General features: G+C 38.0%; 2 protein-coding genes across 3 annotated transcripts in view; one reads left to right on the top strand and one right to left on the bottom strand.

Annotated features, from left to right (window-relative positions):
- LOC111148649 (cms1 ribosomal small subunit homolog (yeast)) overlaps positions 1 to 15,211 on the top strand; it is a 382,522-nt gene that overhangs the window by 52,557 nt on the left and 314,754 nt on the right. The window lies entirely within an intron of this gene.
- Positions 1 to 15,211, bottom strand: part of LOC111148632 (filamin A interacting protein 1 like) — a 113,242-nt gene that overhangs the window by 42,137 nt on the left and 55,894 nt on the right. The gene's annotated exons all lie outside the window — the stretch shown is intronic.

Here is a 15,211-nt window from a genome sequence, read left to right as displayed (position 1 = left end):
CATGAAAGCCTAAAGGATAATATGCAACCTCAAAAATTTTCTTTTTAGTAAGTAAAAAATTACTCTCTTTAATAAGTAAAAAAATTTCTTTTAGTAACACAGGTGTTTAACTACCTTGATAATAAATGAATCAATATTATGTTTAAAGAATAATCTTCCTTTAGCCACAACAAATTACTTCTCACAAAACTCCACAGAGTGATTTACCTCCTCTTCCATTTCCAATTAATAGACTAACAAACTAAGGCTAAGGGACATGGACAGCATCTCACTACATGGCCCTTTGTTTTTAGCAAGAAAGAACTTTCTCTGCTCTTCTCAAGCTTCCAGGCCAAAAAGTACCTTCCTTTTCTTCACATATAATAGCAGCAGTCACATAAGTCTTGTCAGCCCAAATGTGATGACTGTTTCACATTCCTTCTATGATTTCTGCTCAAAGATTTGTTTTTTGTTTTGGTTCACTTAAAAAAGAATTTTATTAAGAAAGAATTTTTAAAAGAGGGAGAAAAACTTAGTTCACCTTTAAACTTTTGTTCCAAGACTGGTAGGCCATGAGATATAGTAAGTCTGGCAGATTTGCTTCTGTCTGAGCCACTCATCTTGAAGGGCTGACCTCATCTTTGAGGCTGTTCTTGGTGCAGTGATTTGGTGCTCTCACAGGCTCAAATACTGCAGTTTTGTTAATCTTTTCTCTGTGCTTAAGAGTGGACTTTTTCCCCTCACAGTCCTCCCATTTTCTTTGGCTAATTTTTCTGTAGTGATATGACCAGTAGCTTGTATTTTTATATAGTCTTCGGTTCCAGTTAAAGAGAGTACCCTTAGTGGTTACTGCTCATTATTCTATCCTTCCCCAGTATTGAGATATGCTTATGGTGGATGAGTGTTTCCTTTTGGGGGTTTGTGGGAGCCAAGGCTATGGTAGAGACAAAAAGAGTGGAACTTGGATTTATGAACCATTATTCTACTCTTTAGTCTTACCACAGAGATAATACTATTTGTCCATGCCAATTTAGTATCATCAGTAAATACACAAGCAAGCTTGAAGATTGACTCTGTTCTGGTTGATTTTGTTTTTTCTTTAGGAGTCCCACATTGTTTACCTTCACTTAATTTTTATGTATAGCTGACCTGTCTTACTTATGTCACTTTTTCAGTCCATTAAAAAAAAAAACAAAAAACGGGACAGGAGCATTGTGCAAGAGCTTCTTAGTCACTGTCACCAACATGCGGCCTGTGAGTGTTAGTAGGTGAACTTGGGGTAGTGACATGTTATGGTGTATGGAGAAATTAGTTGCTGGGCCTGTTGTCCTGCCTTGTGCTTAGCACAGTGCCTGAAAGATACTCAGTAAATGTGTGCTGCTGAAGAAGAGTTACAAGCCCTCTGCTGGCTTCAAAGGTTGACATTGGAATTAGCTAACTGAAACTACAGAAAAATCACTCCTTTTTTGTAAAACCTAGCAGAGTCACTGAACTATCCACAAAAACTTCACAACTGAAGTGTATACTTTGTAAAAGGTAATCTGGTTTCTAGTTATAGCAAGGACATGCTGTTTGGGCGCAATGACTGCATTTTGTAGGCCTTGAGCTGAGGCACAGAGATTAGGGAAAACAGAGGAACCTACCGTTCCCTAAGGACAAAAACCACTACATTCAGCTGATCCATATTTTGCTTCCCATCCATTCCATGCCCCACAGCTACTCACCTGGTTCTTTTTCACCACCTTTTTTCTTATTATTTGGGGGAGGAAGTTAAAGTGAAGCAGGTGGAGGTAGGCAGAAAGCAGAGAAGCATCTCACTTAGTCTGCCTACACAACACGTAGTGTATAGTACAAAGTAGATTTCACTGCGTTGACTTCCTCTGAGTCTGATTAGTTACCTGGTTTTTGTGTTTGTAGTCAGTTCTATGTGGTTACTTCAGACAGTGGTAGAGATTTATTTGAATCTCGACGAAGAGGCCCTCCTAGCCCAGTGTTCAGAAATACTCTTTTCTTACCAAGTATGGAGCTTCTAGGTTATAAGTTAGTTGTACATTTATCCAACACCTTGTCCCAGTGACACACCTACTAACTATAGAGAGGTACTTTGCCAGGTACTAGGAATAAAATTGGTTGCAAAACTGACCCTCAAGGAGTCCTAGAGACAATAGACAAATAAGCAGTTAATATGTAATTTAATGTTAGATAGCAGTGCATTGCATGAAGGAAAGTAAAGCAAGGTAAATGTCACCAGGAGCTTATAACCTTCATTAGTTACTCTGCAGTTCTTGAGGAGGTTGTTTTAAAGACATTGAGTCACTGAGTTTTGAAAGGGAACCTGCTAGCTGGGGAGGTATGAAGAATGCAGAATGCTTAGTTGGAAGATGCTGAGTCGAGGTCAGTTATCAAGTTGTGGTTCAGACCTGAATGTCTTTGACACAGAGCATACATTCTTTCTGGGAAGCCACTCAGCTTCTAAGCAGAGTGAGCTTTGTGCCCCCCCCCCCCCAGGACCTTTAGGTGGAGTTATTATTTGTTTTCTTTGTCTTCGTTTTATCACTTCCCTTCCATTGTAATAGCTTGATTGAACTCTACTGGTTTTCACCTCCCTCCTTTCCCCCTGCCTTCTTACTGCTCATACTTATTAACAATAACTTTGAACCTTTCTGCTTTTTTTTTTACTGGGTCTTATATCCAAATTAACACCTCCAGTGCCAAGGCTTCTTCTGGGGCTTCGTCCCTCATCTCTTTCTAGAACTAATTTAAGGAGAAAGCAAAGGCTGTAGCCCAAGAATGCAGGGAGCCATGGCTCTGCCTCTGAGTAACTCTGTCTCTGAGCCAAGTCACACTGTGAGCATCAGTTTCTTTTGTAAGGTGAGGCATTTGGATCAGATGGCAGGCTTCTTCTAGCTATAAAGCTCTGTGGACATTCCTTGCCAGAGAGAGAGACAGAGAGAGTGTGTGTACATTCTCTGGGGCCTGGGGGAATCCCATTGTCCTTATAGAAAAACTTAAGAAGTTTCTTCTCAAACTCACATCTGTGGAGTTTAGTGTTTATGTTCTTTTTTACTGCTAAAACTGTCCTTTAGGCTAGAATCAGAAGTTATAAACAAAAATCAAGAAGTTGGGTTTGGCTACACCTTAACCTGACCTAATGGTACACTTACATACCTAATGCTTTACATACTTCCTTATCCCCCCATAACACACACACACACACACACACACACACACACACACACAGCATTCCTCATGTTTATCGTTTAAAAATAGTAATTGTCTGTTTAAGAGTTAATCTGATTTTAGAACCAGTAGGGAGTAGCAATGTGAGACGGTCAGACTGGAGATAGAACACTGTTAATGTGTCATTCTCTGTTTGGGGGCTCAGAATTAAAACTGCTCCTGTCCTGTCTTAATTTGCTAAAGCATCTGAGAGAACAAGCATGAAAAGGGAATGTTTCTCCCATATCTGAGAAAGAACCAGGGGACTTTCCTTGGAGAGTTTTTTCCACTTTTGTTTTGCTCAGCTTTCCCAATCAGAGGTAGTATTAGTACAGAAGAAAGCCAGGGAGAGATCATCTTAAATAAAATCTTTTAAAAAATAAATAAATAAAGTGTATGATGCTAGCTGCTTATGCAGTGTCTCTTCATCTTTTTTTTTTTTTAAGATTTTATTTATTTATTTGACAGAGAGAGATCACAAGTAGACAGAGAGGCAGGCAGAGAGAGAGGGAGGGAAGCAGGCTCCCTGCTGAGCAGAGAGCCCGATGCGGAACTCAATCCCAGGACCCTGAGATCATGACCTGAGCCGAAGGCAGAGGCTTAACCCACTGAGCCACCCAGGCGCCCGTCTCTTCATCTTTAAATCTTTATTTAAAACATAATTTACAGAAACTAGCCAATCAGATTACATTGAATCTACATTCATAGTCAAAGACAAATAAACTTTAAAAATCATTTAAAATTAATGATATACCCAAGAGGATAAGGTAAGATGTGTCAGATTTTTCAAATATAATGACCAGCTATGTGAACAGCAGATTTCAGTACGTGAAGCAGGTTGAGACCAATATTGCTTTACATCTTCTGGTTATTATGCCACAATATCCAGTTTTTATAAATAGTTCTCTTCCTGCCTCCCTTCCTTTTCCCCTTAAAGAGAAGGCTGTATTTTTTCTATTCACCTTGTAAAAGCATGCACTTTGCTCTGAAACATTAGATATAGACAGAACATGACCTAAAAGGAAAAAAAGGGATTTTATTCTTGGTTTTCCATTTTCACTTTTCACCTCAAAATCTATTTATTACCAGTCACTTTTTGGGGGGGAAGGAGCAGCAAAGAACCCTAAAACAAAATTCACAGCCTTTTGAGAAAGTAAATTTATGGGAATTGCAACTGGACTTGAAAACTAAGAAGTTCAGAGCTTGATTTGTGTTTTCATATTGGCTCTTTCTATAGACTACATCACAGCATTAGGAAAATATCACAAAAATACCATTGCTTCACATTGAAGTTTAATTGCCATAAAAGGACAAATGAATTTATTAAGCATAAAATTACTATGTGCTTCATTTGGAAACGTAAAAATTTATATTCATTCTACCTAAAACATTTTTTTCTATCATATAGATTGTCCGAAGGACTAATGCTTATTCAGAGAGCTCACTGTGTGATAATGTATCCACGATAAATTTTGTTTAACTTTCAGTTTTAAAAGGGTCTTAATGGGTGATTTGTTCTTTGAGCCATGCTTTATAGTTAATAAATGGAAAGAAAGTGTGGAATATTGAAGTGTGTCACTTAAAGATTTAAAAAAATTATGCTTGCCTATTTAAAAAAATAAAGTGCAGACCCTGGGAAACACAGCTGTTAAAGATTTAATAGAGGTTATGATTTTCAACAGTTGAGCTATAGTTTATGGTACAGATGGCACTCTGGGTATAACTGAAACAATAATTGGTGGGTTTTGTTTCCCTCCTCTTCCATAAGTTCCAAAGAGTGGAATACCTTTTTACCAAAGCAAGAATTTTTCCATTTCCAGTTACAGCCTACATCAAATAAACAACTTTCTGTTGCATATTACGTACTTCACAGTGACCTGGGTGTTGGCCACTCTTTCTTCTCATTATGGTAGGCTTCCCTAGATTTGAAATAATAGTTTTAGGGAAATCCTCCTTTTCCGTACTAACCTACAGTTTATATAGCCTATCTTCAGACCAAATAACATACAATTTTTCTTTTAGAATACCAAAACCAAAATCTTGCATTGCTCCAAACAAAATTAGCAAACACAAAACTCCTATGAAGCAGAAGTAATAGGCACCAATATTATATGCTTTAAAATAGTCAACCACAGGAATTACTAGAAACATGGATAAATTCCAAATTTGGGGCATATAGAAAATGCTGTTTCAAGTGACAAATAACATAAAGAGGCTACTTAAAAAGGGAAATAATTGTGATACATTTCTTAAGTTTTATTTTACAGTATATGTTCAGAGCAAATAAAGTTTGAGTGATAAATGATTTTTTCATCTCCTATTCCAATGTTTTAATGTGACATAGCATATTTTATTAACTCTTCTGCTAATTTTTATTCTGAAAAGTAAAGTAAAATATGCAGATGTTCATCCAGGTGTTCAATATCGTATGGTTAAGTGTTCATTTATAGCAAATAGCCTGTTCACGGTTTAGATATAACTTAAAGTTCAGAATGCCACTGATCACCAAAATTCTTCTACAGGCTTTACCTGTTAAATGAGCATTTCTACATAACAAACTATTGTCCAAAATATTACTCTAGAGAAACTAGCATTATCTTTAATATTCAGTGCAGTTTGTCATTTATCCACTGATTAAAATAAAAAGTTGGAACTCAAAATTATGAGAGTTACATCCATGTACAGATTGACAAATGCTTTTTAAGACAGATTAGACTTTGTAGGAATTTTTTCAAGCTTAAAAAGCGCTTAGCTTTTTATGTTACATGCATCCTAATTTCAAGATATATTTCTAACAGTGATTTCTAGTCTTTTATATGCAAATTCACAAAGGGGTAGGGGGTGAGAATGGCTCTAATAAATCCACTACCATGTGGTAGTGTTTGGCACTTTGCTCTTGTAAGACATAATGGAATTCAAGTCCGAGGAGAGATAAGATCAGATTTAGTTGTGGTATTACAGTATATCCCTCCCACCACCCTTTCCCAAAGATTTCTGAACACAGGCAGGATTCAGTTGTGGCTAACTTGGAGAGAGCATGTAATATGTAGTTATCCCCCAGCACTCATCATTTAAAATCAAGTCCAAATCTCTTTTCTCTATCAGAGTAAACTTTTTAAGTTTTGTGTGAGTTGAAAAGGTTTTGAACCTAGGGTTCATTGGACGCGCTTTTCGAAACCTGTCTGCAGTTTGTGATGCTGATGACTTTAAAAGACACCTACAGTCCTCCTGGCTTTCTGACAGCAGTGCCCCTTGCTGGAGCTGAGCGGCTCTCCCGGGCTTACCTGAGCTGCCTGCGCCGGGGCCGGGCGGGGGCCGAAGGGGGCCGAAGGGGGCCGCACTCTCGCGGCGCTGCGAGCGGGCTGTGCGCGCTCCGGGAGTCGCCCGAACAATGCGAGCGGGGCGCTGAGCGCGCCCGGCCTAAGGGCGTTACGTCACTGCGCTGCCTTATAAGGCACTCCGCGTGTGCGGCGCAGGCGGTGGGGGCTCCGGTGACAGCCAGATCCGCGGCGACGGCGGTGACGGCGCAGTAGCGGCAATGCGCCCCAGGTCAGCCGACGTTCGGACCGTGTGAACGGACTGTCGGTCCCCGGCTCCCTGCGGAGAGGGAATGGGCGGCGGGCCCGGGACGCCGGCGCCCTCCTGCCTGGCTAACCAAGTCACTGGGGGTCATGGGCCATCCGTTAGTAACTTTTTTCCCCTCTAGGGCTTTAAAGCTCCTGCTATTGCTTCAGATTCTTAAATGCACATCCTGTATTCTTGTTTAAACTTTTGTAAATACATTGTTGTTAAATTTGTTTTTTGTGTTTTTTTTTTTTTGTTTTTTTTTTTGTTTTTTTTTTTTTTTTGGTTGCTGGGGGTAGACGAGAGAGGGAGCCAGAAGCTTTTTTTGGTTTTTGGATTTTTTTTTTTTTTTTTTTTGAGATATCCCCGGGGGTGATTTAGACTTCAAACCTCCTCTTTCCTTTTTGTAAAGAGTAGGGGTCCTCAGAGGATAGTATTTTATTTCCTGATGATGTAACTACCAAACAATTCTTCAAGTGATGATGGGAAGGCCAGATGAAATCTGATTTTTTTCAGTGTTTTTCCTGAAAGAACCTCCTAGTTCTTCATTTCTTCATGCCTGTGTTTTAACGAAAATAGTTCAAACTAATGTTTGTTTGTCAGGGAGAGTTTTATTAAAAAAATAAATGTTTTGTGCTATACTTTCAAGATAAAGTATAAAAATAGAACTTGAGGACCAGTTTTAATCCATTTTTTTTCGTCTACCAGCAAACAAAGACATGAGAAGAAAAAAGAAACTGATCAAATATGACTGAATTAAGCCTCTAGTATGGGGCAGATTTATAAATTCTTTTTCTGGGAAATGAGAACTAGCCTCCTAATTATTTTGCACATTAATAAGAGAAGTAATCTCTGAAGTTCTAGACAACTAGGTGAATCTGCTTAGTGAATTAGGGCTCTATGGCTGCCTTATTTGCAAGCTTCAAATGAATTGAGTAGTTTTAGTGACTTAAGTCTATTTAACTCTTTAAAAATAAACATTAAGATAGGATTGCTTCCTATTATGATGTACATAGGTTTATAGAATTACTGTTTCCATATGTTTTGTCAAACAGGAATAATGAAAATAGTTTTCTTTTCCTTAGTTTGGAGTAAAGGAAGGCTGGTTGCAGAGAATATATAGTTAGTGAAAATGGGGAAAAAAGATATGGGGCGCAAAAACGTGTGTCATCTTTTCTAAACTGTGGGCTCACTTTGATAGGCCTTCTAGATCACTCTCTACTGAGAAGCCTGTTAAACTTCTGCTTTATATATATATACCGTTTTGAGAAGCCAATGACTATACCCTTCAATTGAGGTTAAAATTTAATATTTGATTTATACTTTTTTATTAACATTTTAGATATTAGTTTTTTAGTTTTGTTTTTCTACCTTATAGTTGTGAAGGGCATTTGAATCTTTTTAGTCTCCTGTACTTGCCCTTTACTTATTAAACATGTTTTTGAGATTTGTATGCTAGATTTGATTCATTATAAATGAGATAAAATGATTGTGGTGAAAGTTGCATAAACTCCTGTATCTCAGCTTCAAACTGGTTACAAAGTATCTTTACCCGAAGCCAGCATTTTTATAACTGGTTTTGCCTCCTTTCCCCTTATAGGTACAGGGATTTCCCAACATTGGACTGTTTTCTTTCCCACATTTTTGTACTCTTGCTTTGCGTTTACTTCCCTATTTTTTATTTCCCACTTCCCCTGTAAACTGTGCTGCATTATTTCCTTCTTTTGTTTAACTGCAGTAGCTGAAGAATAGAGAAGTTAAGTGTATACAACCCTTGTCTAGGGTTTTAAAGGCACTCCTTGTGTGCCTTTCCTGGTGTCGCATTACTCCCTGAAGCAGTGATCTCTTACCCAGGTATGACTCAACATTCTGACTGAGATCATGGTGTATACCACTCTTCAGGAACCAATAATAACATTGTTGAGCTTTTTAGTTCATGCTAGTCACTGTGCTTAGTGTTCTACAAGTACTCCATCATTGTAACGTGGTATTAATCATACTTTTCAGATGAAGAAACACATTTGGAAGGGTAAGATGGCTTGACCAAGGTCATATTGCTAATAAAGTAACAAATGTAGTGATTTGAACCAGTGTTTATGTGTACAGCCTTAGTCTTCTCTTAATGGTTTGCTCAGAATCTCTCAGAAGTGTTAGTAAAGAAGTGCTTGGATTTAGTTCAGAAGTTTCTATTTTTATTTCCTAGACTGAATGTTACACCAGGAAAACCAAGACTGACCTTTGCAGGCCACCCACCAGAGCCACCCTGATTATGTGCTGAATAACCCTGGGGAAGTCATTCACGTTGGAGACATCATGGATTTGTATATTGACTAAGACAGCTTTTTTGAGGATGTTGGCAACATGTTTTGGCCTAATAAAATTAGAATATTATGACAGTTTTCCGACAGATGAAAGTCAAGGGTCTTAAGCAGGGGGGATCTTCATCTGACACAAGAAAGAGCACTCTGGGTCTTGTATTGGAAACTCCAACCAGCCATTGTTATTATGTTCTACTGGCCACGGGAGTCCTCAAGTAGACTTTTATTTCCTTCTCCCTTCTCTTTGAGATGTAATTTTTGTTTTCTTGGCTTCTGACATATATTTATCAAAAGAATGGAATTATGAACACTGTGCCTCAGTCTTGGCTGAGAAAATTTTACTTACTTTTTTACTGAAAATTTTATTGTCCAATTGCTATATGACTCTTCTTATTTTATAATCCAAAATTTCCTACAAATAATTATAACTACAAATTTAAGTCTTCTCTATAATGAGTAATTTTAATTTTAATTTAAATCAGTAGTAGCTTTAGGTTGTTATTTGGAAATGATTCAGAGGAATTTTTCTACCAATCTAATTGCTTTCTAATGAGGAAGAAGGGTTTGTAGGCAACAAGGGTGGAAACTAGAATGTATCAGTTTAATTGAACCATAGGAATCACTTTTGTTAGATAGTCAAAAACAGTTGAATATCAGCAATTTCCCATGGTTCAAGCTAATGCCAGGAGTTCAATACATTGACCACAGCAACCGATGTTATTAGCAATGTACACAGTGTTGTCATTTAACTGTTTAAAAATACCATCAACATGTTACTAAGCATGTCAAAGCCAGTTTCTCTTTGTGACGTAACTACTCTTACTTTCTTTCATGTCCCGTCTCCCTGCCTTTGTTTCTTCTTGTGGCTGGTGCAGTCTTTTCATTATCCAGATAAGTGCGGCAGAAGCAGTATTCATAATTAACTGCACCTTTCTTCCCAGCTGCCCACAATTTTAACTACTGTTTCTTTCATCAGTTAAGGGGTGATGTACACTGCTCCCTGGAAACTCTGTTGGGATTTATGGTATAGTAACACTTACTTTGAATGTGATATGTTTGCTCCTTTGCCTCTATAAAATAGTGTATGTGAAAACACCATAACACACAAAGGAAAACAATTCTTATCATAGGCATAGTCCTATATGAGAAGCTGAGCATAGTGGGGACAGATCCAGGTTGGCATGGGAAAAGTTTCTATAGTTTCATATTACCTTAGACTGCAGTTGGATTAGCCCTAGCATGAGCCTTTGGCATTGTAGTATTCCACCTCAGGGAACATTCTAATACCTCACTGGCAGGCTTCTTCGAAAGCAGCGTTGACTGTGAGCATCAGGCTAGCCTGCCATGTATCCAGTGCTGATCTCTCCTCTGCAGCTACACAACTTAAGAGGAAGGGACTGAGCACCATAGGTGGGCAGCTGTAGAATGTAGAGCCAAAAGGGAAGTCTTAGGGCAAAAGTACCTTCTCTCCATGCCAAAAACAATTGCTTTCCTTTTTTTCGTTTTTTTTTTTTTTTTTAAATAGCATTTTATTTTATTTTTAAAGTAGGCTCCATGCCCAACCTAGGGCTTGAAATCACAACCCTGAGGTTAAGAGTCACATAGTCTACCCACTGAGCTAGCCAGGCACCCTAAAGGATCAGTTTTCTAACCTGTTCCTTCACTCTTCTATTGCCCAGGTGTCTTCTGCCTAGTTTTGTACACGTAAGTGCCCACACAAGGGGCCCCTGGGTGGCTCAGTTGGTTGAGCATCTGCCTTTGGCTTGGGTCATGATCCCATGGTCCTGAGATTGAGCCCCGTGTCATTGGGCTCCCTGCTTAGCAGGGAGCCTGCTTCTCCGTCTGTCCCTCTGCCTGCCACTCCCCCCTGCTTCTGCGCTCTCTCTCTCTCTCACTCTCTTTCTGTCAAATAAATAAATAATCTTAAAAAAAAAAAAATAAGTGCCCACACAAAATCTACCGTATCTCTAGGCAGCACAGCACTTCACTGTGCACCTAGATAGAGCCTTTCACCAATAGTTAATGGGTTACATAGAGGTTTCATAGAGACCCACTTGCTCTTATCTGCAACCCAAATCTCCTGTCCTCTGTAGTCCTTGAAGTTTCCAGAAGTCCTTTAGCTATTCCTATTCATACTTCAGCTGACTTTGGTTTTACAACAGCGACTAATACTCTTGAGAGCAAACTCAGGCTGATTACAGAGTCAGTGGTAGTACAGTAGTAATACTAGTGAATGGGAAGACTGTTAATTAGATGATTTTTTTGTGGCTTTGAAAATCAATTATAGAACAGTTCAGTGTCCATGATAATTTGCAAAATGCAGAAAAGTAGAAAAGACATTTTACATCTAGTCCTACCGCATGAATACTGCCAACTATTAACAATTAGATGTACAATTGACCCTTAAACAGGCTTGAACTGCATGAGTCCACATATATGCAAACTTTTTTTTTTTTTTTTTTAATTTATTTGACAGACAGAGATCACAAGTAGGCAGAGAGGCAGGCAGAGAGAGAGGAAGGAAAGCAGGCATGCGGGGCTCAATCCCAGGACCCTGGGATCATGACCTGAGCCGAAAGCAGAGGCTTTAACCCACTGAGCCACCCAGGCGCCCCGATATGCAGACTTTTTTACAGTGCACTACTATAAGTGTATTTTCCTTATGATTTTATTAATAATATATTTTTCTTTAGCATACTTTATCACAAGATTATAATATATAATATGTATTACAAAATATGTGTTAATTATTTATGTTATTAGTAAGGCTTCTGTTCAATGGTAGGTTATTAATAATTAAGTTTTGGGGAGATAAATTTATATGCAGATTTTTGACGGCACAGGATTTGGTGCTCCTAATCCCCACATTTGTTAAGGGTCAACTGCACTATGTTCCCTTTTACTCTTTATAAACATTTATAAAATATCTGTGTTATCCCACTATGGCCTATATATGTATCTTTTGTTTTTTTTATCTTTATATATTTTAATCATGTTCATTGCTTTTCTGTAGACAGTGGGTCATTTAAAAGCATGTATTTGCATATTGTCCCTAGAAATGGTGGCCACAAAGCCAGCCACTGCCTGCTTTGACAGTGCTATAGCTTTTGTTCCTCCACAAGTGAAGCAGCAAAGCCTACATTTAATAGAGACTCTCCTGTTAATCCAGGAATCTCCTGTTCTTGGTTTACATGGATGCTATGACTTGGCTAGGGGACTCCAGTGAGCATGCCAGTAGGTGAGCAGAATGACTTGGAGAGAATGAAGAATTGATAATATGATGCCACCATAAGATTATTAAGTAGGGAACTGGAAAAGCCTGCTATTTAGGTCCAGTCCATGTGCTTATTTATTTCTGCAAACATTTTGTGTTTCCTTGGTAACTAATAATAGTTTTGAGAAACTGTTAAACTCACAAATATTACTGCAGGAGTAAAAAAATCCTCGAATCACAGAAATTAGAGACAGAAAAGACCTATTAGGTCATCTTTTTTGTCCCTTGCCAGTACAGATTGTTCTCAGCACTTTGCCCAGTCCCTCTTTAAAGGGACCTTGTCTAATGGTTGTACCCCATTTTTTTTTAAGTAGTTGATTTTTAAAGAAAATAGTCCCACAGAATATAATTGTGAAGGTTGATTCCAGGCTAAATATTTATAAAGAAAGACCTATGGATTCAAAATACAGGTTTTTGAACAGGTTTTATTTTGGGGGAGTTACTGGTGTAGTTTAGGATGTCATTGGAATAGTTAGCTAAAGGTGAAAAGCAGATTGGTGGGTTGACTTTATGTTTTTCTTTCATCATTGGAAACTCAAGTATCGCAACACAGGAGGATTAGCTTTTAATAAAAACTCATTGAATTGGGTCTAGAAGGCCTGAGGAAATAAATCAGTTAGGAAGTAAAGTTAGAGTAAATGGTTCATTCCGAGATTATATTTATGAAAGAAACATTTTACACTCTCCCTTCCTGTCCCCAAACCTGCTTTGTCCATTATTTACAGTTAATTATTGTTTGATGTGAAGATGGCTTCTAGCTGTAAAATCCCCTCCCTCAGTCAAGTAATTTCTTCCAAACCCTAGAAGGACAGAATAAAACTCTCTCACAGAGCGGTCACTGGTGGTGTTATAAACTAAATGCTTCAATTCCCTGTATTATGGCTAAATAATGGGAAAATATGGGGAAAATGATGAACAAATAAAGAAATAAAAACTATGCTTTGAGTTTTATTTTGAAGGATGATCATTTCATAAAAGCACATTTTAGAGTGTAAAAGGCCTTAGAAAATACTTGCTTTTACTTATTGCCATCCCTTCTTCCCCCTTTTTAAATAGATGAGATAGTTGGACCTCAGAGAAGTTTAAGGACTTGTCCTGAGGTCAAAAGTAAATTGGTAACCCAGCCAACTATGTTTTACAGATCTGCATATCTCTTTTAGGAAACATGAAAAATCAAAACTGTCTTAATTAAACAATGTCATTAGCACTGTCAGAATATGTCTGAAATTATAATTAATATTAGAATAATTTACTTAGGTTTATACTACAGAAATAATTTGGAGCATTAATGAGCTTGTTATCCACTTTATGGGCAAAATATACAGTATTTTTGTTGCATTTCTTTCAAATTGAAGATCTACATATGACTGGTAATCAACTCAAGCGATTAAGATTGACCATGCTTTGACAACTCCCACCAAAAATGTAATGGAAAGATCTGAATTTTTAATATTAATTCTGTGCTCTCATTTAACACCATTATCTTGCATTTGTGCCAGGGGGCCATTCTATACATGAGAAATGCTATTACAATTTATGTTACTAGACATTTACATCATGAAATGCAGGTGGAAGGGATGTTGAACGTCTTGTGTTCACCCTTAGATTGAATTCTCTCTTGAGTGAGAACTTCTTTTTTTCCAGGAGTTGGTGCTTGCACATCCAGTTGTCATTAGTCAGCACTGAATAGCTCCAGGGATTTTTTACTTCCCGAACAAATCCATTTCATTCCATACTGAAAATTGGCATTCTCTAACTGCTACTGACTACTCCTGGTTTTTCCAGGGAGTCCTACTGAATAAATGCATTGCTTTGACATGAGAGTATTTTAAATATTTGAAGACAATTTGTCCTAAATCTTAAACTGTTCCTATTTTTATAATTTGAATCTTTTCATACTCTCTTTCTAAAAGTTTGGTGCTCAGAATGAACAAATTACTTCAGTATTTTAGGATTATCTTCCCTTTTATAGACTTTGTGTAAAGTCTTTTGTGTTTTCTTAGCATTTTCTGGTGACCACATCAGACTACTATGTCATTGAGCTTACTGATCACCAGCCTCCTAATGACCAACTACATACCTAAGTATTTTCCTCATGTATTACCTCTATAATGAAAGTTAATCCCTTCTATCCTCTGCTGATTTTGTTTGTATTACATCTTTGTTATAATAACAATAGTAGATGGCACATTTAATGTTTAATAGATGCTATGCAGTATATGTTTTACATATAATATCAACTTTGATCCGCATAATGACTCTGAAGGATAGATAACTGAGGAACAGAGAGATTAAGTAACCTGTCCGGTGTCACAGAGCAAGTAAATAGTGGCACCAGGGTTTGAATTGTAGACTGACTTCAGCAAAAAACTGGTAGAAATCATATTCAGTGTCTTGTAGTAGGATTTGAACTTAGGGGATAAACACTATAACACAGAAGCATAGAACTTTGTGCTTCTCTTATCTGCCGCCTAGTTCACTGGGCTTGCACTATGGGTTGGTAGAATGAGAATAGATCTTGGAGAAAATCTGGTCAGCCACCTCATCTTATAGTTCATATAAATGAAAGCCACACTGTGCAGTATTCTGTTTAGCGATACACAGATGGGGCAGAGCTCAGGCCAGAGTATGGTGCCTTTTCTACTACAGAACTCTAAAGTATTTCTGCTTTGTACAATTTTTTCTCTCTCCTCCTCTTCCCTCCTTCCCAGCTTCCCTTGCCTGCCTGCCTTCCTCCCTTCCTTCCTTTCCTCCCTCCCTCCCTCTCTGCCTCTCTAATTGTTTATGCCCCTATAAGCATTAAAACAACAGTAACATTAATAGAAACCACACTGAAGGGATCATGTAAAATCCTATC

The sequence above is a fragment of the Enhydra lutris genome, unplaced genomic scaffold (genome assembly GCF_002288905.1).
Source record: "Enhydra lutris kenyoni isolate GAN:26980312 unplaced genomic scaffold, ASM228890v2 scaffoldscaffold2, whole genome shotgun sequence".
NCBI lineage: Eukaryota > Metazoa > Chordata > Mammalia > Carnivora > Mustelidae > Enhydra > Enhydra lutris.
Note: the sequence above shows the minus strand (reverse complement) of the source record. Positions and strands in the feature narration are given on the sequence as shown.